Source organism: Gossypium raimondii, chromosome 2, assembly GCF_025698545.1.
Source record: "Gossypium raimondii isolate GPD5lz chromosome 2, ASM2569854v1, whole genome shotgun sequence".
Lineage (NCBI taxonomy): Eukaryota > Viridiplantae > Streptophyta > Magnoliopsida > Malvales > Malvaceae > Gossypium > Gossypium raimondii.
The window spans coordinates 30766061-30789462 of record NC_068566.1 but is presented as its reverse complement, the minus strand read 5'-3'; the positions used below and the strand labels follow the sequence as shown (position 1 = coordinate 30789462).

The 23402-nt window shown below is 31.4% G+C and overlaps 1 pseudogene; it reads right to left on the bottom strand.

Moving 5' to 3' along the window:
- Nucleotides 1-3887: 3887 nt before the first annotated feature.
- LOC105789821 (heavy metal-associated isoprenylated plant protein 30-like) lies at nt 3888-12675 on the bottom strand (annotated as a pseudogene).
- Nucleotides 12676-23402: the final 10727 nt, after the last annotated feature.

The following is a 23402-nucleotide window of genomic DNA, read 5'->3' as shown; positions in this document are numbered from 1 at the left end:
TAGGAAGGGTTCTCTCGTTGTGATGAAAGGGCAACGAAAGACTGCTAAGTTATGTGTTTTGCAAGGTTCAACTGCTATTGGTGATTCAATCGTCGCTTCCTCTTCCTAGTCAAATAATGATGTTACTAAACTTTAGCATATGCATTTAGGGCATATAAATGAGAGTGGCATGATAAAATTAAGAAAAAGAGGACTTCTTGATGGACAAGACATTAGCAAACTGAAGTTTTGTCAGCACTACATTGTTGGGAAGCAAAAGAGAATTTGATTCACCAGAGGAATCCATAACACGAAGGGAACGCTGGATTATATTCATTCTGATCTTTGGGGACCATCTAGAGTGCCTTCGAGGGGTGGTGTTAATTATATGCTGGCGTTCATTGATGATTTTTCAAGAAAAATTTGGGCATTCTTCTTGAAGCAAAAAAGTGATTTGTTTTCCACGTTTAAGGCTTGAAAGACTACGATTGAGAAGCAAGCAAGAAAATAAATAAGACACCTTCGCATAGATAGTGGCTTGGAATTCTATTATGATAAGTTTAATGAATTGTGCAAATCAGAAAGGATCGTAAGACACTTGACATTTTGCCATACTCCACAGCAAAACGGCGTTGCAGAATGAATGAATAGAACAATCATGGTAAAGGTTCGATGTATGTTGTCGAATACTTGTTTACCAAAGTCATTTTGGGTTGAACCGGTCTCTATTAATCGATTTTCGTTCGTTGCCATTAAGAAAAAGACTCCACAAGAGGTATGGTCTGGTACTCTTGCTGATTATTCTGGTTTGAAGATTTTTGGGTGTTTTGCTTATGTTCATGTTAATAATGGTAAATTGGAACCTAGATCTATTAAGTGTGTTTTTCTTGGATATGAGGCTAGTGTTAAAAGGTATAAGTTATGGTGTCTTGAAAATAGAAAAGTTGTGATTAACAGAGATTTTAGTTTTTATGAAACTGTTGTGCTGCCTAACTTATTTCTTAAAGACTCTTCCAATAAAGACCAGTAGATATCAAACACACATATGAAGTAGGTGGTGTTTCAGATCGATCTAGGATCTACAACAGAGTCTACTCCTCAAGTTAGTACAGAAACTCGGAGTAGAGTTGCTTATTTACCATAATATTCCATTGCTAAAAACAAACCTAGAAGAGAAATTAAACCTCTAAAGAGGTTTGCCGAGACTGATCTAGTTACTTATGCTTTAAATGTGGTTGGAGATATAGATGCAAATCAAAAGCAATCTACTTATTCCGAGGTAGTTACCTATAAAGATTCAAAAAAGTGGATGATTGTTATGCAAGAAGAGATGGAATCACTCCATAAGAATATAACATAGGACCTAGAGAAGCTTCCTAAGAGTAAAAGGTTATGGGTATTCAAGACGAAAAAATGGACTCTAGGAGTTGAAGAACCCAGATATAAAGCAAGGCTAGTTGCAAAAGGCTATAGTCAGATTCCAGGTGTAGACTTCACAAATGTGTTTACTCCAGTTGTTAAGCACAGTTTGATTCGAGCCTTGCTTGGTATTGTGGCCATATATGATTTGGAGCTTTAGTTAGATATAAAAACAGTGTTCTTGCATGGAGAAATTGAGGAATATATTTACATACAACAACCAGAGGGTTTTGTAGTCTTAGAAAAGGAGGACTATGTTTGTTTGTTGAAAAAGTCCCTTTATGGCCTGAAACAGTCACCTAGACAGTGGTACAAGAAGTTTGATTCATTTATGATTACTCATGATTTCAAAATAAGCAGCTTTGACAGTTGTGTTTATTTTAAGAATAACAGTGATGATTCATTTGTATATCTACTCCTCTATGTTGATGACATGTTGATCGCAGCCAAAGATAAATGAAAGATAAGAAAGGTCAAAACCCAGCTTAGTAAAGAATTTGAGATGAAAGATTTGGGAGCAGGAAAGAAGATACTTGGGATGGAGGTTCTCAAAGATAGAAAAGCATGAAAATTGTACCTAAGTCAGAAATGGTACGTTGAGAAAGTTCTTTACAAGTTTAATATGCAAAGTGCCAATCCTGTTAATAATCTATTCATAACCCACTTCAGACTTTCATCGGCTTTGTCTCCGCAATCAGATGGTGAGATTAACTACATGTCACATGTTTCATATTCTAGTGTAGTAGGATCTTTTATGTATGCTATAGTTTGCTCACGTCTAGATTTATCATATGCAGTTAGTGCAGTTAATAAATACATGGCGAATCTTGGTAAAGAACACTGGAAAGCAGTTCAGTGGATTTTCAGATACTTACGAGGTACTACTGATGTTTTCTTTTAGTTTGGAAAAACTAGAGATGAAATCATTAGGTATGTTGATTCTGATTTTGCCGGAGACTTTGATAAAAGAAGATCTCTCACAAGGTATGTCTTTACTATTAGAGGTTGCGCTATCAGTTGGAAAGCCACTTTGCATACTACAGTTGTTTTGTCTACTACTGAAGCTGAGTATATGGCGATTGCTAAGGCTTGTAAAGAAGCTATTTGGTTAAAGGGACTCTTTGGTGAACTCAGTAAAGACTTTCAGATCATTACAGTGTTTTGTGATAGCTTGAGTGTCATCTTCCTTACAAAGGATCAAATGTTTCATGAAAGAACAAAGCACATTGATGTTCGGTATCAATTTGTGTGTGATATTATTGCTCGTGGTGATATTGTTGTGAGAAAAATTAATACTCATGATAATCCTACAGATATGATGATCACTTCCTATAACCAAGTTTGAGCATTGCTTGGACTTGGTTGGTGTTCGTTGTTGAAGAATACCCTTTAGGGGTTTCACTGAAGAGGTGGAGAACTTGTTCGTTGAGAATTTGTGTCAAGGCAGAGATTGTTAGAGTTGTATGACCCGAATCCTAGTTAAAGAAATAAAATACAGTGGCAAAACAATGAGATCTTTGTAGGGCTTAAGGTCAAGGGCTGAATTTTTCTTTTAAACAGATGTAATCGAAACTCCTCTTGTATCATTCAGTTTTCAACATTAGTTAATTTCTCCTCCTTTGCCCATGATTTTTTTCTAAAAGGGTTTCCACGTATAATCTGTGTGTTTTATTTCTCTTTTCTTATTACTTTGCGATCGTTCTATATTACCATTATCGACATTTAATTTTAACGACTACTATTTCATACTAAAAAAATATTATTAATAGCTTGCAATGAGGAGTAATCCCAAGTTACTAATAAATGTCTAAATTAAAAGGCTTATATAAGATTTTATTTAATGAATAGCCATTTGAGTTTCATAATTAGACCATGTAAAGTGGGATACTTATTAATTAAATATATATTTCAAAAATAGACGATTGACATTTGGACTTAAGTTTGATGGTAGAACTTAAATTTTTCTAAAGAAGATGTGAAACAACACGATGCGATATAGGCCATTGTTTCAATGATCTAATTGGCTATTAAGGTATGACATTGGGACATCATGTGTACAACGACCCGACGTGAACCTTCGTTTAATGTAAAGAGACATGTCCCTTAACACGCCTTTTATCTGTTGCCTCTATAAAGAAGTTGATTTGTTTTTGCCCTTTTTTTATGACATATATTCTTAACAATGTTCTTAGTAAATATACATTTCTTAACCTCATATTCTTAACAATATATATTTCAGAATTGAATTGTTTATATCAAATAAATACTTAGTAAATATTTTTAGTTTACTTGAAATTTTATGTGCACTATATTTATACTCAATTAATACACATTGATGAAATTATTTTGTCACTAGAAAAAGAGAGATTACTACTAAAAAAAGATATTACAACTAATATTACGTGTTGCCTTTTGCTGTTGATGATGATGGTGATGGTGATACTGTAAACGGACAACTCTGTTTCATTCATAGTAGTACGTACTTTTTATTACATGAGACAACAAGCATTGGCATTCTCATCGTTGAACATGTTGCGGACCGTGTCATCTCCACGATGAGTCACTCGGAGGTTGCCATGCCTGTGTCCAAGGTTGTAGCCATGCTTGTAATAGTTGTAACTTTCTTTGAACTTATTTGTTGTATCTTTAAAGTAATCATCGGTAGATGTGAAGTACAATGGAGAATCGGGGTAGGGCCAGAATTCAGCCCTCTTTCCAGCCCTCGTCACTTGCTTCAGCACCTTGCTCCGGTCGACGTACCCAACAACTGTTACCTTCTCCATTCACCTTCACCGAATCGATCCCTAACACACCATTTATATTATATTTGCTTAAGCTAATGTATCTATTAAACAAGATTTAGTAGTTTCTTCTATTAAAATGTAATGTATGCATAGAATCTAACAGAGAAATACCTCTAACCTTGTAAATGGCGTTTTTTACTACACTCTCGCAACCAGTGCAGCACATCCTCACCTTGAGGTCCACGGTCTGAATGTAAATTCATGCGGGTATGTGTCAGTTACGGATATGCTCAAATTTTTTTAAATTTTCTTTTTCTTATATTTGAAATTTCATTCCTTCGAACTCCATGTTTCTATTATATGTTTGACAGACTACACCAAAACAGGCTTTTAGCGGCATTTTTAGCGGCGGTTGGAGACAAAACGCCGCTAAAGATCGATCACTAGCGGCGCTTTATGGAAAACGCCGCTGAAAATAAGCATTAGCGGCGTTTTCCAGAAAGCGCCACAAAAAACCTAAGCCCAACGACGCCGTTTTCTGAGCTTTCGAGGGTTTCGCGGCGTTTTTAAGAAAGCGCCACTAATGCTCAGGTATTTAGCAGCATTTTTGGGAAAGCGCCGCAAAAAAACCTATGCCCAACGACGCTATTTTCTGAGCTTTCGGGGATTTCGCGGCGTTTTTAAGAAAGCGCCGCTAATGCTCAGGCCCTTAGCGGCGTTTTTAGGAAAGCTCCGCAAAATACCTAAGCCCAACGACGCCGTTTACTGAGCTTACGGTGATTTAGCGGCGTTTTTAAGAATACGCCGCTAATTCTCAGGTCTTTAGCGGCGTTTTTGGTAAAGCGCCGCAAAAAAACCTAAGCCCAACGACGCCATTTTCTGAGCGTTCAGGGATTTACCGGCGTTTTTAAGAAAGCGCCGCTAATGCTCAAGTCTTTAGTGGCGTTTTTGGGAAGCTCCGCAAAAAAACCTAAGCCCAACGACACCGTTTTCTGAGCTTTCGGGGATTTAGCAGCGTTTTGTAAGAAAGCGCCGCTAATTCTCAGGGATTTAGCGGCGTTGTTGGTAAAGCGCCGCAAAAAAACCTAATCCCAACGACTCCGTTTTCTGAGCTTTTGGGGATTTAGCGACGTTTTTAAGAAAGCGCCGCTAATGCTCAAGGATTTAAAATAATTTAAAATAATTATTAAAAATGGAAAAATTAAAATACTATTATTTAAAATAATTTTAAAGTTTTTTGGATACATTACCGATTTGTTTAGTTTATATATTAAATAATTTCTTATATAATCATAAAAGAGATAGTATTAATTTTAAAATATTGAATTAATTATCATTATAGTTTAGGGTATATGGTTTATAGTTTAAGGTTTAGGTGTTACCATTTTAAGGTTTATGGATTATAGGTTTAGGGGTTATGGTTTATGGTTTAAAGGCCGGGGTTTAAGGTTTAAAGGTTATGTGTTAAGGGTTTATGGGTTTAGGGTTTTAGGGTTTAAGTTTATGGTTTAAGGTTTAGATTAACTAGTGTTTTCTAATCTGTATATTAACTAATTTCTTATATAATTGTAAAAGATATAATATTAAATTTGTTCTTCAAAATCGTGTGAAGATTTGGTTCTTCAAAATCGATATAAGCTATATCCAAGGATATCCCCATCTTATCCCATCCCGGTTCAGTATTTTTAGTGCTCGGTTCAGTTTTTTATCCGATTCGAGTTTTTTATGTGTTTTGCCTTGCCTTTTGATCAAATAATTATATATGGATTTAGGGATTATGGTTAATTTTGAGGGTTGGGATTTAAGGTTTAGGGGTTAGTAGTTAGGGGTTAAGGGTTAAGAGTTAGTGATTTAGGGGTTAGGATTTAGGGATTTAAGGGTCGGGTTAGGGTTTAGATTAATTAGTTTTTTTAATTTTTATATTAAATATGTTTTTATATAATTGTAAAAGAGATAATAATAATTTTAATATATTAAAATTATGAGTATAGTTTATATTATCGGCCTTGAGTATGTGCTAGCAACCGAGTAAGTTGTAACCGCCCGGTTTTGTTTCTCCAAATTTTTGTCACTACTCTACAAAATCTAGTTCAGCCTTCTTTATAGTAGCTAGAAAGGATCATTCTAAAAATATTTGAACGACGGGATTTGGAGTGTTAGAAGCTAGATGCCCCCTTTCGGTATTTTGGCAATGTTCCTAGGGCACCGATAGCACATGTGAAGAATCCTACAATTGGTGGAGGTTCAGTGATCATTTAAGATATTTCAAAGAATTTATATTATTAAATTAAGAGATATAATATATATATATAGATTACTTTATATATATATGCATGTATATTGAATGGTTAAATTAGGGTTTAAAGTTTATTTGAGACTTGTTAAATAATACAATTAAATAATACTTTTATATTTAAAAATATTTAACCTTAACAATTCGATATTTTTATATGAATATATATAAGTAATTACTTATTTAATTGGGATAGGATCAAAATATAAGAAAAATATAAAAATATAAAAATGAAATAAAAAACTAAAATTTATAATTTTATCAAATACTTTTAAATATTACTTAAAATTTTAATAATTATTTAATAAAAATCCTAATGAAACATAGAAGAAATAAATAAATAAAAGATGTGAGATTTAGCGGCGTTTTGAGCAAAAACGCCGCAAAAAGTTATTAATAATTTGGAGAAAACGGTGTAGTTTTTGGCTGGGAATTTAATGGTGTTCGCGGCGCAAGGGCAAAAACGCCATTAAGTTGGGCATTAGCGGTGCTAGGAAGAAAACACCGCAAAGTGGCTCTGTAGTTTAATCAAAACGTTGTTGTTTTGTGTGGCATATTAACGGCTTTAGCGGCGCTCAGGTGAAAACGCCGCAATTTTTAATTATATATTGTGTTTTTTAAATATTAATTAAAAAAACAATGTTTTAAAATATCTAAAAAACGATACCGTATTAATAGAAGAATTTAATTTAGTAGTGGCGTTTTTGTAAATAACGCCACGATAATGGGCATTAGCGGCGTTTTATTTATCATCGCCGCAAAAAATTATTAATAGTTTGGCAAAACGATGTAGTTTTTGTTTGGGTATTTACTGGCTTTTGCGGCACAAGAGTAAAAACGCCGCTAAAGGTATGTTTTAGCGGCGCTATGTTGAAAACGCCGGAAATTTTCTTTCCAGTTTAAAAAAACGTTGTCGTTTTGTCTGCCACATTAACGACATTAGTGGTGCTATGTTAGAAACGCCGCAATTGTGTCTGTATTTTCTCCCCAAAAATTCCCCCCAAATTTTTCCTCAAAAATCCCCCAAATCTAGAACCCTAGTCTACTGCGCCCCAACCATCTCTGCTACATTGCCGTAGACTGACCCATCTGTTGTCACTCGTCGACCGTCACAGTCCTGTACCGCCGCACTCCTCTGCCGTTGCTAGGGTAAATCGATCGGTAAGGTTTTCCTCGTTCTCTCCTGCACTCAAATAGTTTTGCACCTGGTTCCGTCTATCTTACAACCTCACATACTGCGCTTTACACCTTCATTGATAACTAAATGCGCAAATTGTTGATGGGTTTTAGACAATTTTTCACCATCCTATTTGGGACAGAAAATATCGGGAAATTGTTCATTATTTGTTTATTTCCTGTTTGTAGTTTAAAATAGTTTGAAACTGTTCATAATTATGGCAATTTATTCTTTTGTAATACATGTTAATTGTATAATAACAAACAGAAAACAAAAAGTCAAATTTGTGTCCATGCTCAGTTTCCCACCTCCCAATTTCAAACATTTTAACTCAAGTTGATTTGGGAGATACTGGCAAATTTTTTTTTGCTGGTTTCGTTATTGAGACACTATTTTTTTAAAAGGTATCTAATAGCTGCATTTGACATAGATTCGAGTATATGATATGAAGTATTATCATTCAAATACTACATGAATCAAGTTGACAGATTTTTGTTGAGCGCATAAAACTCATCCCTATCTAGATAACATATTTTGCTGCTGTAATATCTTTTCCTAAAAAGTAATTTGACCCAACAGAATGAATCTTGTGGGTGATGAAACTTGTCCGTTCTGTATTGACAAAAACATGGTCAAATTACTCATCATTCTTCTTTCTTTTTCGTTTTCATTGTGGGTATAATCATCTATATTGCTATATGGTTCCATAAACAATACAATTTCGCTATCTTTGAAATACATAAACAAATTTTAAAATATAATTGTAATTAGACTTTGAAAATCAATGATTAGTTATAAAATAAAGAAATGGTAGTATGAAACTAATATATAATATTTATAGTTTGAAGATAAATAAGTTTAAAGATGATGAAAAGACCTTAGTGCTAAACTTGTAGAAATAAAAAGAAAAGCATGCAACTTTAGAATCCAAGGTTTTATTTCATTTCTATTTTAGCTTTTCTTTTATCTTTTCTCTGCAAATGCAAATCAGTAGTGTAACACATATACCTTTCCACCCCTAATTCAGTGGAAGATTAGTTTAAAAGCAAAGATTGCTTATGTAAGCTATATTTAAATTTTATTAATAATAAATTGATAACTTAAATAAGTATTATTATATTTTTAATATTATACATATATTAATTTACGTATGTAAGCTATATTTAAATTTTATTAATAATAAATTTTATAATTTTAAAAAAATTCTAAATCTTATTTTCTAAATATTAACATCTATATTTTCAATAATAAATTTTATAATTTTAGAAATGACTGTAAATGTTATTTTCTAAATATTAACATATATATTTGGAATAATAAATTTTACAATTTGAAAAATAATTGTAAATGTTATTTTCTAAATATTAACACCTATATTTTAATATATCACCCATATATATGGTATGGATATGTAACTTATATTTCAATTTTTTAGAAATAAATATTTTAGTTGTATAATTAATTATAAATAAGATACATAAAAGTGATATACTTACATAACACGTAAATTACATAACCAAAAATTGTAACATATAACTTACATAACTTATTAATATTTATATACATTTTAATATATATATATATATTTAAAATTTATATATTTTTTCAAAACTTTCAAAACTTATCAATTATATCATAAGTTACGTAACTGAAATTTATCAATCATATCATAACTTATATATAAACTTACATAACATCGACGACAGCTCAGAAACTTTGCCCTTTCCAGAACAAAACTTAAACGATAATATCCCTAGTACTAGTGCACAATTTCAATGGGTTCGTCAGGATACGGATGAAGATATTTACGAATAATGATGTAGTAAGATTTTACGATTGTTTAATTATATGTAATATCATAATTTAAATCTTGGTCTTATTATATATTTCAACTATTTTATATGTGTTGTTATTGTTGTAATTAGTTATTAAGTTTTCAACTATTTTATGTGTATTGCAGATAAAAAGCCTAGAAGAAAAATTCTAAGGGGAAGCATTGTTCAAAATGATCAAAACTCGACAGAAACAAATAGTACTGAACAACAGACAGCAATTGGATCTTCGAATGTTCCGATTACACCTGAGGATCCTACAGAAGTTCAAAGTAATTCATTATTTAATTTACATGCGTGTTGACTTATAATTGATTTATTTTTCAAATTCTTATATTATAATATACCATTTGTAGCTGAAAATGGTGGGACGCGCAGAGGTCGATGACGTACGCTACTTAGAGAGTTATACGAGTTAGATCCAGTCGAGCGTGTCAAAGTTGGACGAAACAGTTTTGGTCAGCCTGTTGGATCAGAAGCTCGACTTTTAGCAGGATACATGGGCATTTTAGCACGAAATGCGAATATGTTACCTATCAACTACGAGTCATGGCATCAAATGCCCGATAGCAACAAAAACCAAGCCCTCGATAATATTAAGGTAACAAAATGTTAATGTCATCTGTAATGCTTGGGAAATAGTTTCATTTATATTTACTTTATTAACTTGTGTTTTTTGTAGGCGAGGTTTGCTTTAGAGGTCTCAGATGCTTATGTAAAGAAGGCATTGGGAAAAAGATGGAGAGACAATAAAAATACTTTGAAGAAAATTTATTATAAGACAAAAACAACCCTCGATGAGAAATTGCAAAATGTCCCACCGGGTATGTTGAGGTACCAATGGGAAGATGCGGTTAGATTTTGGCATTCGAAGAAAGGCGAGGTATGACGTACTTCCAAACTCTTGTAATTATTTTGGTTTATAGTATTTACTATTTACGTACTAAAAATTTCATAACGTAGGATCGTGAACAAGTTGAAAAAAGCAGCAGGCAGAAATAAAAAATTCACTCACACAGCCGGGTCGAGAAGTTTTGCATGTGTAGCTGAGGCGGAGGTATTTTTAATTTTTTAATATTGTCAAATATGTATAACTTTCCTTTAAATAATATTTTTACTACTATATTGTAGAAACTGTCGTCCGGTCAAAAAGTTGGACGCCTTCAAATTTTTGAAATTACACATAAGAAGAAAGATAGATCTCCCATGACTCTTGAAGCTGGTGAAATAATAGTACGTTTACTTAATACGATTTGACTTGTTTTAGTTATTTATAGTGTTTATTTTCTAATGGTTTAATTCATTGCTTGTAATGCGACTATTGTTATGTTGCATATGTTTTTAATATATATTGCGTTCCTAACTATGTGATTTATTTATTAGGAAAAACTAAAGGATAAAAAGCGAGTACGGCGATTGCTTCTAGTGATAGTTCTGCTTATCTTGAAGACATTGATAACCGATTATTATCAAGTTTTGGGTCCCGAAAGGTATGGTCGGGTTCGATTTCAAGGATCTTTTGTTAGCCCAACCCAATATTTTGGATCCATTTCATGAAATACATGGCTTCGTGGAGTCGCTCAAGTCAAGTTCAGAGGTTAAAAGACCGGATGGCTCGGATGTAAGCGACCACGTTGAAGTTCAAAGGAAATATGAAGAACTCCAACTACAACTTAAAGCGTATAAAGAATAGGAAGCAAAGAATGCGAAGAAGGGAAGCAAAGGCTGCAGCGAGAGAAGCAGAGCAGAGCAAAAAGTACGACGAACTCCAGCAGCAGCTTCAGACTATGATGAAGATGTTTCAGTCGCAACTTCCGCCGCCATAGTGTATTGCATAAATATTTTTATCATTTTAACATTTAACATTTTTGCAAAAATAATATGAATTCACTTTTATTTATTGATATTAATATTATTTTATTCGTTTAATTTGAAATATTATATAAATTTATTACTTTTGGCTGGTTTAGATCTCGTTGCTTTTGATTAGTTGCTACAGGAGGGCTAAAAATGAAAATTTAATATAAAAAATCCCAAAAATAGTGGCATTTTTAGAAAAGCGTTAAGAAGACCATGTTCTTTAGCGGCTTAGAAAAACGCCGCTAAAGACCATGTTCTTTAGCGACGTTTTTCTCTAAGCGCCTCTAAAGAACATGGTCTTTAGCGCGTTTTCTAAGCGATCTTTAGCGGCGTTTTTGTTTATAAACGCAAAGCGTTTATGACGTTTTAGTTAACGGCCTTTTTTCCTAAGCTTGTGGAAGCCTTAAATACCTTTAGTGGCATTAAAAAACGCCGCTAAAGGCCTAAAAAAACGCCGCTAAAGACCTGTTTTGGTGTAGTGACACATATGTGAGAATGCACTAATACTTGGAGAAAACAAAAAATTCTAGTAACATAGCTTTTGATTTTAACACTAAAGATTTGAGTAACATAAGATTATTCTGCAGGCATGTTTAAATGAAATTAAATGGCTGTTCAAATTAAATTCTGTCCTAAACATTTCATTGTAACATGAGAGATAGAGGTAAGGTTTTAAGTGATATGCCAAATAAAGGCCCCTTACTAAAAGTGAGATTGTATGTTGCCCCTTTCATTTAAAAAATGAGTTAATTAGTCTTTGTACGTTATATTAAAGAGTAAATTGATCCTTTTATTTAAAATTTTCATTCATTTGTATTGTTAAAAATTAATGCGTGACTGATGGAATAATCAAATAATGACATGTGGCGTGTGGCGTGTCACGTGTACCTCATACTGATGTACAAGCACCAACTTTTAACAATAAAAATGGATGAAATATTTAACAGAATGATTAGTTTGCTCTTTGATGTAATCTACAAGGACTATTTTGTTCAATTTTTTAGTAAAGAGAGAAAAATGCAATCTGACACTTAGTACAATGACCTTCACGGTACTTTTTCCAAAAATATTATGTAAATAATAGGAATATCTTGTTTCAAGGATAAGCCTTCAACCAAGCAAAGGAAAGCAATAAAGCAGTGTGCCATGAAGAACCATGGTGAAAGATGAAGGTAAACAATTAAGATACATAGATGGATCAATACACACACAGACAAACTTTGGGGGAGGAAAGGGAAACCCGCAAAGAAAGGGATTGACCCTTAGGCATGTTGTAGTAATTGATGTTGCTACTGTCTTGGTAGGCTAAGAAACAGTATGAAAAATGGCATATATAAAAGAGCCAAATGTTGTGGCTCTTAAGGTAGCCATAGAAATAAGTCTGTTCGAGCATATAAAGAGAAGGACAAGGAGAGCAATTGATGAAAGACCTAATCCAATCCCAGCCTCCGCATCTAAGTGTTGGTAATATATTCCAAAGTAATCTGATACTATCCAAAAAAAGAATCATTCCTTGTGCTTATATATATTTATAGATCGTGGTTCCCACTAATATATGGAAATTATAATAAATCCTACGGTAAATTACACCCAAAGTCACTAATTTATTAGTAAGTCTAGGTTTTGGTCACTCAACTTTAGAAAAGTACAAAATGGTCATTGAACTATTTGAAAGTTTTCATTTAAATTACTAGACTGTTAAAATTAATGTTGTATGGCCTTCTCTATTCGCACTGCTTGTACCAATTGAAACCTCTCATTTCCCTTTTCTTCTACAAATCAATTTTTTTTCATGAAACAACTTTGAACGTTATAAACTTGTGAAGCAAATCCAAACAACCTTCTTTTTCGATCTCCAAAATTGACCATAAGATCGACTTGGTTCTAAAGCATGTTCTTCTACTCATTATGGGTACTAATCCACCGTACCGATCGTCAAATCGTCTGTTGAAACTCACTAGTCGGACTTTTTAAAAATTAAACTTAACAGCCCAGTGACTAAAGTGATTTAAATGAAATTTTTCGAATAATTCAGAGACTATTTTGCAACATTTTAAAGTTGAGTAATCAAAACATAAGCTTACTAATAATTTAGTGATCTTAAGTACAATTTACCCTGAATGGTATGAAAGTTTCATGTTAACGCTCGAAATGTGTGGGTCAAGCTAACATAACATGACTGATACTAACACATTGAAAAGGGAATATCAGCTGATTTCTGATATGCATGAGGCTTAAGGAAAGATGGGTTTTGATGCAAAAGGGGAAAAATATTTCTAAATTCTCATCTTTTGATACAACGTGCTAAGGATATTTTATTCAAGCCTTGAGAAAAAGGGAACCTTTACTTTTTTGCCTACTAGTAGCCATGAAAATTTCAATCGAGGATTTTAAGACAGAACAAATGCATTGTTATTCCACACAAAGAAGCAAATACCTCAAAATAATGTATCCATAGAAGATTTTATAATTTATGCCATTGTGGCTTATTCTGCACCACCTTTTTGGTTACTGATTTTCACAAGGTTCGATGCTTTTACTTTGTTGTTAAGTTAGTGACAATTTGTTGATTACCAATGGAATCGTCATTTTGTTTATTAAAGATAACAACAATCTTTTATTCTCCTTGCTTTTAAGATCAACTTTATAATTAATTAGGAAGAATCAACTCCCGTTTCTTTTTTATTATTTATTTTTAATATAAAAAATATTTTATTTAAATTTAAAAAGTTATAATTGATGTTCAAGACTAATTATATTTAAGATTCAAACCATCGTTAAATTCGTGAAATACAATAAAAAAAAGTTTATCTTAGGATTCCTTTAGATTGGCGGTGTGTTTATCTGTAGTTAGTGTAAAAATAACAGTGGTGGTGAGATTAGATATTGTAGCATGCGACAAAAAGAAAACTAAACGTATCGCATTGAAAGTAAATGTCCATCCAAAGAAACCCTAAGATATCACATTTTTTAGACCCGATAATAACATATACCACATCATATTATTTTAATGTTTATGAATAATATAATACATTAAGAAACAGCAAATTAATTCTATTACTATTATTTAACTCTAACAAACAAACAAATAAACAAAATTAAATACACAAAGGGTAAGTCCCAAGAGGACTCAACTAAATTTCAACTTTATATTTCGTATTTTGTCTGTGAGATTCAAGATTTAATAAAAGAGATTTATCTCAAATTAATATGATCCTAAAAGCAATATTTTAGATACAAGTAATAACATGCCACGTCATGTTTTTAGACTGTATGAATAATATAATGCATAATTAACTCTTATTACTATCTTTTAATTCTAATAAAGAAACAAACAAAATCAAATACTTAAAAGGGTAAATTTATTTTTAAGTCCCAAGAGGAGTTAAGACTAAATTTTAAATAAATTTTAAATTTATATTTTTTGGTGTGATTTTTAAGATTGCGATTTAATAAAATTAATTTATTTTTAATAAGATTTTAAAATTCCTAAAACTCTAAACCCTAGACACTAAACAGTAAAACTTATACTCTAAATATTAAATCATAAATCTTATTCGACCTTAAATTTTAATCCCAACCTTAATTTAGTTCTTTTCCTAAAAGTCTAATCCTTAAAATTCAAAAGTCTAAACTCATCGTATCATAAACCATAAATCTAGTTTAATATAAAAATTCATATTACTATAATTATTTGTTATTTTTATTTAATTTATAAAAATTAATTAAGGTTAAAATATTGTTGAAAAGAATTGATCTAGTATTAAAAACGGAATGATATTAATTAATTTCTTTTAAAAATGGACTAGCACATTTTTATTAAAGACTTATTATCCCAATATAATTTAAATTTATAAAGAATATATATTTGTATATAAAGCACCTGAAAATTATAAAGATTAATAACTCTACATCAAGAGAATAAAAAAGCTCAAAGAAATTTGCTTAATAAATGTGCACATAATTTGGGAAAAATATTCTAATCGAAATTTAATGGCTACCATAAAAATTTAAATTTTGAAAATTTAAGGATAAATTGAGATAACACCATTTCGTGTTTACATATTATATATAGAAATAATTATATTTATCTAATATAAAAATAAATTAATGTATTTATTTCTTTAAATGTGTACAATTAATAAAAATTAAAGTTTTATGTATATATTTCAACAAAAATCAAACTTTAATGTGTATATTTGCACAAAAATAAAAATTTTGTATTAAACTGTACAATGAATCAAAGTTTATACATGGTTTTAATTCTTATCTCAAAATTTTATGATGGAAAAATTTTAGAGAAATAAAATATTGGTAAAAAGAATTAATGAGCAAAAATAATTTTTTACAATGAAAGGAAATCGAGGAAAATTTAAGGTTGATTGTGTAAGGAAGGTGAAAGTTATTTTGTCGAAAGATTTTCATTTTTACTTTGATTTTACTTTTACGGTGTGTGTCTCTCCTTCTATGGATTCTTTTTTTTTTCACCTTATTTATATGTAATTTAAAGGAAATAAATTAATAATTTTTTATAGATTTAAAATATTTTAAAAATTTTAATCTTATATTTTAAAATTGTATCTTGAAATTTCTAGTTTCATAATTTAATTATTTAGATATAAAATATAATGCGATCATAATTTAAACATTTTGGAAAGTTTTTAATTTTGTACAATTTCTTTCTTTTTTTGTCACCTTTAATTATGTTGAAATTCATTTCCTATTTAATAGATGCATATTTAAATTCTCAAAAATAATCTTCCCCCACGCTATAACTTGAACTCACAACATGAATAATGAGAACATTTATAACCAAATGGGATGAGGTAGGAGTGAACAAAATCCGATTCGATTTAAAAAACTCGATAAAATATTCAATTTTGAATTCAATAGTTCGAGTTATTTGAGTTAATCGAGTTATTCGAATCAACTCGAATAAGAAAATTAAATTTTTCAGTTTAACTGAATATGAATTACACAATTCGAGTTATCCGAAAATCCGAATAAGAAAAGGTAAAACTATGCCGTTTTGATAAATATTTACCTTTTCTAAATTTAAAAGTCAAAACTATTAAGTTAAAAGACAAAACCATTATATTGTTTATGTAGTTAAATAATTTTGTACTTCGTATACTAGTTAAATAATCGGCCCATATAAACGCAACATTGAGTATAAATAATAGTATACGTTAACTCGACTCGACTTGACTCGAATTTTTTTGACTCGATTCGATTTGATTTGAAAAAAAATTCAAATTGAGTTCGGTTGCTAAAATAGGATTCGTCAACTCGACTAACTTGAAATTTTTTTACTCGATTTGACTCGATCGAATACTTACCCCTAACATGAGGTTCCTAAAAAAAATTAGAGATGTATTTTAATTTTATGATATTTGAAAAATTAAAAACCTTTTCAAATACTTTGCATATGATACATTTCAATACCATATTTATTTATTTTGCATCTCACCATGACATGTTGATGTTATTTTTTAATTATAAACATACAAAATGTAAACAAAATTACTTTATATTGAATAAATTATAAACTTGTTGGAGGAGTACCTAAGTCTATATTGGATTACAACCATGAAATTCACTAAAATTTTTAAAATTCATTCATTCCATTCAAGTTCAAGAGCCACGAGACTTGCCTCAAAGATGAACCATTAACAAAGCCAACATTGAATCCAACGTATCAGCCCTCTAATGCACATTTTCTTTCTTATCCAACTAATACAAATCTTCCTATACATATATATATATATATATAAATATATATATATATAATCAATTCAAATAATAAAAATAAATATGTCAAAGGATCAATATAAACATTATACCTAAAACATGAAAAACAAAAATACAATAACTTACTAAAACATATACTACAATGAGATAAAAAAATTACCATGAGAAAATAAATTCGTATAAAGGAGAGACTTTTTCTACATAAAATTTCCAAAAATGACTAAAAACTCAATTACTCATTTACACATACCATAACTCCATGAAAAATTCATCAATTTTTCTACCTACAAAATTTTAGATGTGTTCATAAAACCACCTTGCTAACTTGAATTGCCAACACATATATTATGCAAATTCCTTCACTATAAAATGCATTATATAGTAATAAAATGAAAAGTTAGAGATGTTACACCCAAAATATAGGAAGTTAGTTGTAATGAATAAATAAGAAATAAGTTTTAAGCTTGATGGTTAAGTAGCTTGTATATTCTTTAAAGGTTTTTGGTTCAAATCACATGTCTCTCATTTTTTTCCTTTTAAATTTTCAGCAAACTAGGATGAAAAATCACATTAAGATAAATATTAAATAGAGTAAAATTTAAATAAGAATGAGTAGTAGTTTAATTGGTTAAACATGCTTATTTTTCCCTCTTTTGCCCAAGTTCAAACTGCATTAATCTGGGTTAGCGATGGATAAATTTATTTTGGGTTTTGGGAAAAGATGGTTTGACATATTACGGTATGGAATAAAGTGGGTTTGTCCCTATTTTTTCCCTATATTATAATCACCCTTTTTTTTTTCTTCTTTCTACATTTCTTCATTTTTTTCTTCTTTTCTCCGTCTATTTTCCTTAGCAAGTCATGTAGAGGGAGAGAGATTTGAGTGAGTTCTTACTATTTTTCATCCTTCAAATCTCAAAGAAGGTAAGGGTCTTGATCTAGCTTTAATTTAAAGTTCCATGGAAAAAAATCTATGTTCTTTAAGAATGAAGGTGGAGGTTATTGGGTGTTTGGGAGTGTTTGAGTTTGAGGAAGTCTCTACCCATCTTCTCATATTTTATTTATTTATTTATTTAAAGCATGTATTTTTGCATCCTATCGACTCTTATTTTTTGTGGGAAATCTTGTGTGTTACATGATTATTAGTTAAAGAGGCTGGTGAATCTTCTAAAGCTAAGGGTAAAGGCAAAGTGGTCGAGAGCTAGGCAAGAAACTTTGTTGGTGTTCTTCTATCAAGGTGGTACCCTCTAACTCTTCTATGCTTCTTGATAAGTCATAAATATGATGCTTGTGTGATAATGCATGCATGTTATATGTATTTGGGTGGAAATCATGTTTGGATAATTTAAAATGAAGCTAAAAACTTAGTTGTGAAATCTGCCAAAAACAAATTATTACATGAATAGTAAGTTTGAAAATTTTCCATAAATTCTGTAAAAATAATTAAGAATGATCTATACTTTTTTGTAACCGAGAGTCAGTCTAGTTTTGTTTAGAACAAACAGAGATTGATTTCATTTGTATTTTAAAAGATATGAATTTTTGAGTGTTGAAAGGTCATAAAAATCTGGCGACAGAATTATTATAAAATAGATTTAGCAGTGACTTTGAAAAATAACCAAAAATTTCAAAATATAAAATTGGAAATGAGCCTTATATCTCTATAACCGTACAGAAGCCTAGTTTCGTTTAAAACAAACGGTGCTTGATTTAGAGTTATATATTAAGAGTTATTAATATTTGAATGAGAAAATGTCAGAATGTCAAGGTAACAGGCTGCCACATCTCATTAGTTAATATTTTAGTTGGAATGATAAGCAAGTTGAAACGAGTATGAGACTCAAATGTTATGGTTGTATTTTTGTGATTATATGTTTGATGCTTTGTTTGCGCTCAGCCTTCGGAATCTAACCTAACTAGCGGCCATGAGTGGCACTTGAGATAACCTTACGGACACCTGAGATTATTTGACTAGCGGCCATGAGTGGCGCGGGACTATCTGGATACCCTATTCTTTGAGCAATATGTACAATCTAACAAGTTTGACAAGTTTGATATGCAAGTGATTTGATTATGTAAATTTAATGACTCATGATTTTAATTATTCGATACTCATGTCATGCTTCTATGTAAACATTTGATTTGCATGCTTATATTTATGAATTGCTTGAAATATGGTAGATTTGTTGTGTACCACTAAGCTTGTAAAGCTCAATCTCCAAATTGTCTTCATGTTTAGATTTGTAGACTTTTGTTCATCTCCGAGGAACATCATCGGCGAGAGTCTTCTAGCATCACATATTTAGAGTATAATACCTTATCTATTAGTGGGTATTATATTCCTAAGGCCTTACTTGTATTTTTTTGTAGGTCTATAACTCATTTATCATTTTTGTTATTTTGACTATTTGGATATACAATGATATTGGAGCTCCACATATTTTGTATAACTACTTTATTACTATTTTCAGTATAACTATGTATAGTATTTTTCTCTGATATAAAATGTATTTCAATTTTTTAAATTATTTGAAAATTTTTGTTGGGCTGCTCCGGTGACCTGATGTAGCGTCGTATTATTCGAGTACCCTTGTATTCAGGATTAAGGTGTTACAAAACCACCCCTTACCCAAGCTAAAATTTTGGGTAAATTACCCTATAACCCTTAAAAGTTTGGAAACCTAGATATTTAATCATTTTTCCTAATTACCATAGGATTTTGATTTCTTTTATATTTCAACTTGAATTCTCCCTACTTTCCCTTTAAATTATTATTTTCTTTTCTCCTCTTTTTCTTTTCATCAAATTGGTCATTCCATTGCTAAAATTATTTTTTGCTATCGATATCAAATCAATCATCGATAAATTGATTCTATACTGATTGTTGAGTTCATCATTGATAGCCTCTGTAATTCCATCAAGTTCGGTACATGCATCTCGATCTAAATTTTAGGACCCCAAATTTCGTAGAATTTGTATCCAATATTGATTTTTCAAATCAATTAGTCGATCTTTCACGGTTCTTGACGAATCTTTCTTTAATATCGTTGAATCTTTATAAATCTTAGAAAAAAAACCCTAACACATGTACAAATGTCATTTGAAGGACCTGTTATAGGTGCATCGGTTTAGACTTGAACATGAAGGACATCACTCGGAATCACGGTGAAAGGTGTGTGTTTCTTTACAAGTGAATCAGGGCAAACCGTGCCTCGAGATAGGGCTACATGAGTGTGTAGACCACACGACCCCTCACACGGCCATGTCCCCTTGAAACCCTAGGTTTTTCAATTCTCACATGGCCTAAGACCTTCCACACTGCCTGCCACATGGTTGTGTCTCCCTTATAGGATGATTTTGCTAATACCGCATGGTTTCATCTTGTTACACGACCTGGACACATGGCCATGTAACACCTCCACACGGCCATGTGTCCCCTGGTTTGTAAATTTTATAGTTTTGCCCAGAATTTTATGATTTGTTCATTTCAACATCTGATTGATACCCAAACTATTTTAGTTTATTATATTATTTAATTAAGTCCCTGATATTATGAATTATGTTAGAATCCATGAATTGACTGGTCGTATTAATATGATATTTGTAGATTTACATGAATTGTGAACAATATGTATGACTATTGTTTCGGTGTTTGCGACTGTACGTATAGTATGCTTTATAACACTGTAACATCCTTAACCCGTATCCGTCGTTGGATTAGGGTTATAGAGTATTACTGATCAACCAAAAACCATACAGCAACATAACATTCAATAAATTAAATATATTATAAATCATTCAATCACATATATTTTGTCCTTAAATCGAGCCTTTGAGGCCCTAAAAATAACTTGAGAGCAGTTCGGGACTAATTTTGAACAAATCAGGAAGTTCAGGAAAAAGTAGTAAAATTTGAAAATAGGGGACACACATCCGTGTGGAACCTCCCAGGCCTTGTAATTTTCAAACAAGGGACACAAATCCATTTCCCAACCCATATAGGGTCAAACGGTCGTGTCACACGCCCGTGTGCTAGGCCGTGTAACTCTCTAAGTTGCCCCACACACCTGTGTGCCAGGTCGTGTGCTAGGCCGTGTAACTCACTGACTTGCATACAAAGGAACTCTCAGATGACACACAGTCGTTTCGCCAAGCCGTGTGCCTCACACGACTGAGTCACATGCCTGTGTCTCAGGCCCTGTGGACCCAAACATTACCTAAATTCAAGTCATCCCTAAAACCATTCCATGCATAATTGTTCAACCATCCATGCACACCTTAAAGGAATCTAAACATCACCTAAACACACATTAAGATACCATTTCAAGATCCTAATTCAACTAACCAATATGCCATTCAAAGGCACCACAATATACCAAAACATAACATACTAAAACAAGTCAACTTTACCATATTTCAAGTATCATAACTTAGTTAAACTTCTTACCAAAATATACTACATATTGACTAAATTTCCAACCATTCAAAACATATCATAAAGGAGCCCTATACACAAGCACATGAAAGTGACTAATATAACATATCTTGGTAAACATTGAAATGCACCAAATCATTATAACCTCAAACATACACATACCAAAAACTTACATTAATATGTCCACTAAGTTCCATTTCAAAATGACTTATATATGCCATTAATAACCTCGATCAAAATGTTCAAAAATTACCAAATAGATTGCTGGATAGTGTGATAGGTTTCCGACAAGCTTCCAACCAAATCGAGTTTTCAATGATCTATAAAACAAAGGAAAGAAAACTACGTAAGCAACAAAGGCTTAGTAAGCTCGTATAAACTTAAACTCAACTTACCATTTCTATTATATAATTCATAAATTAAACATAGTTTAACACCAATGCCATAAGCTTGGCAAAGCCTAATCAACATCACCAACCCAAGTTAGTAATATTCATCAAAAATATTTAAAATAACTATAAACATGTAAATTTCTATATATACAACATCATGTAATTCATAATTCCTTCTACCATGTCATGATTTAATCCATTTTCATACTCACCATTTCGTTCCCTTTCCTTACCCGTTGAACCATCTAGAATTACATCAGATACTCGGAAAGCTCACACGAAGTGTGTCTTTACATATAACTGTAACATTTATTTTGCATTATTACTTACACGAGCTATGAAATGGGTCTGCTCACACGAGCTATGGGTCAGAATGTAAGCTACACAATGCTGCTCACACGAGCCGTGGAGTATCCACAACAAATGCAGGACCTCAGTCATCGGTAGGACATTCAAGACCATCACTTGAAACATGAAATCCCTAATGACATGTCATTTGTATCCTAATCATTTGTATCTTAAGAATTCCTAAGGTTCAACCGGGACTTAACATCCGTCAATTAGTCATAACATTGATACTTTTTATATATTGATTCTTCTACGCTAAACATAACATAATAAATACTCAACTTAAATAGAATTAATACAAATACCGTTCATACGAACTTACCTCGATGACTAAGATGTAGAAGTTAGATTGACTAATCCGAAGATTTAGTTTTTCCTCAATCTAAGTCCGAACATGGTTTATCTTGATCTAAATAGATAATTTCAGTCAATTAAGTACTTCTAGTATTCAATTTAATCCACATTTCATAATTATGCAAAATTATTAATTTACCACTAATATTTTAAATTTTTACAATTTAATCCTTAAGCTTATAACTAAAAATTTAACCATTTTAACCTAAATCCATGTTAACCATAAGTACAAGGGACTTTGATACAACCCATATTTACCATAATTTCACAATAAAACCCTAGAATTTATACTTGTAACAAATTAATCCCTAAATGTCATTTTCATAAAAAATCACTTTACAAAACTTGTTTATTTTTCAACAAGGGTTGATAATCTATCAATTAACATCAAGAATCATTCCAAAGCATTCATGGAAAGTTTCTAAACCTTTAAAATTTTTACAAATTAACCCCTGGGCTTAGCTAGATTAAGTTAAAATGATATAAAAAAACATAGAAATCGTTAAAAAAGGGGCCTCGAAATCACTTACATGCACACACCTAAGCTAACCAAACCTTCAAGCCCTAGATATGGCTATTCTTCCTTCAAATTTTGGTGGAGAAGATGAATAATGAAGGTGAAACAAATTTTGTTTTGTTAATTTAGGTTTTATTTATTTATTTACCATTTTAACCTTAAAAAATTGTCATAATTACAATAAAACCTTACCATGTACATCCACTATCTCATTTTAAATGGTTTATTTACCATTCAAGTCCTTTAGTTTAAGGTTTCGTAGCTAGTAAATCCCTTTAACAAATAGAACTCAACTTTTAAG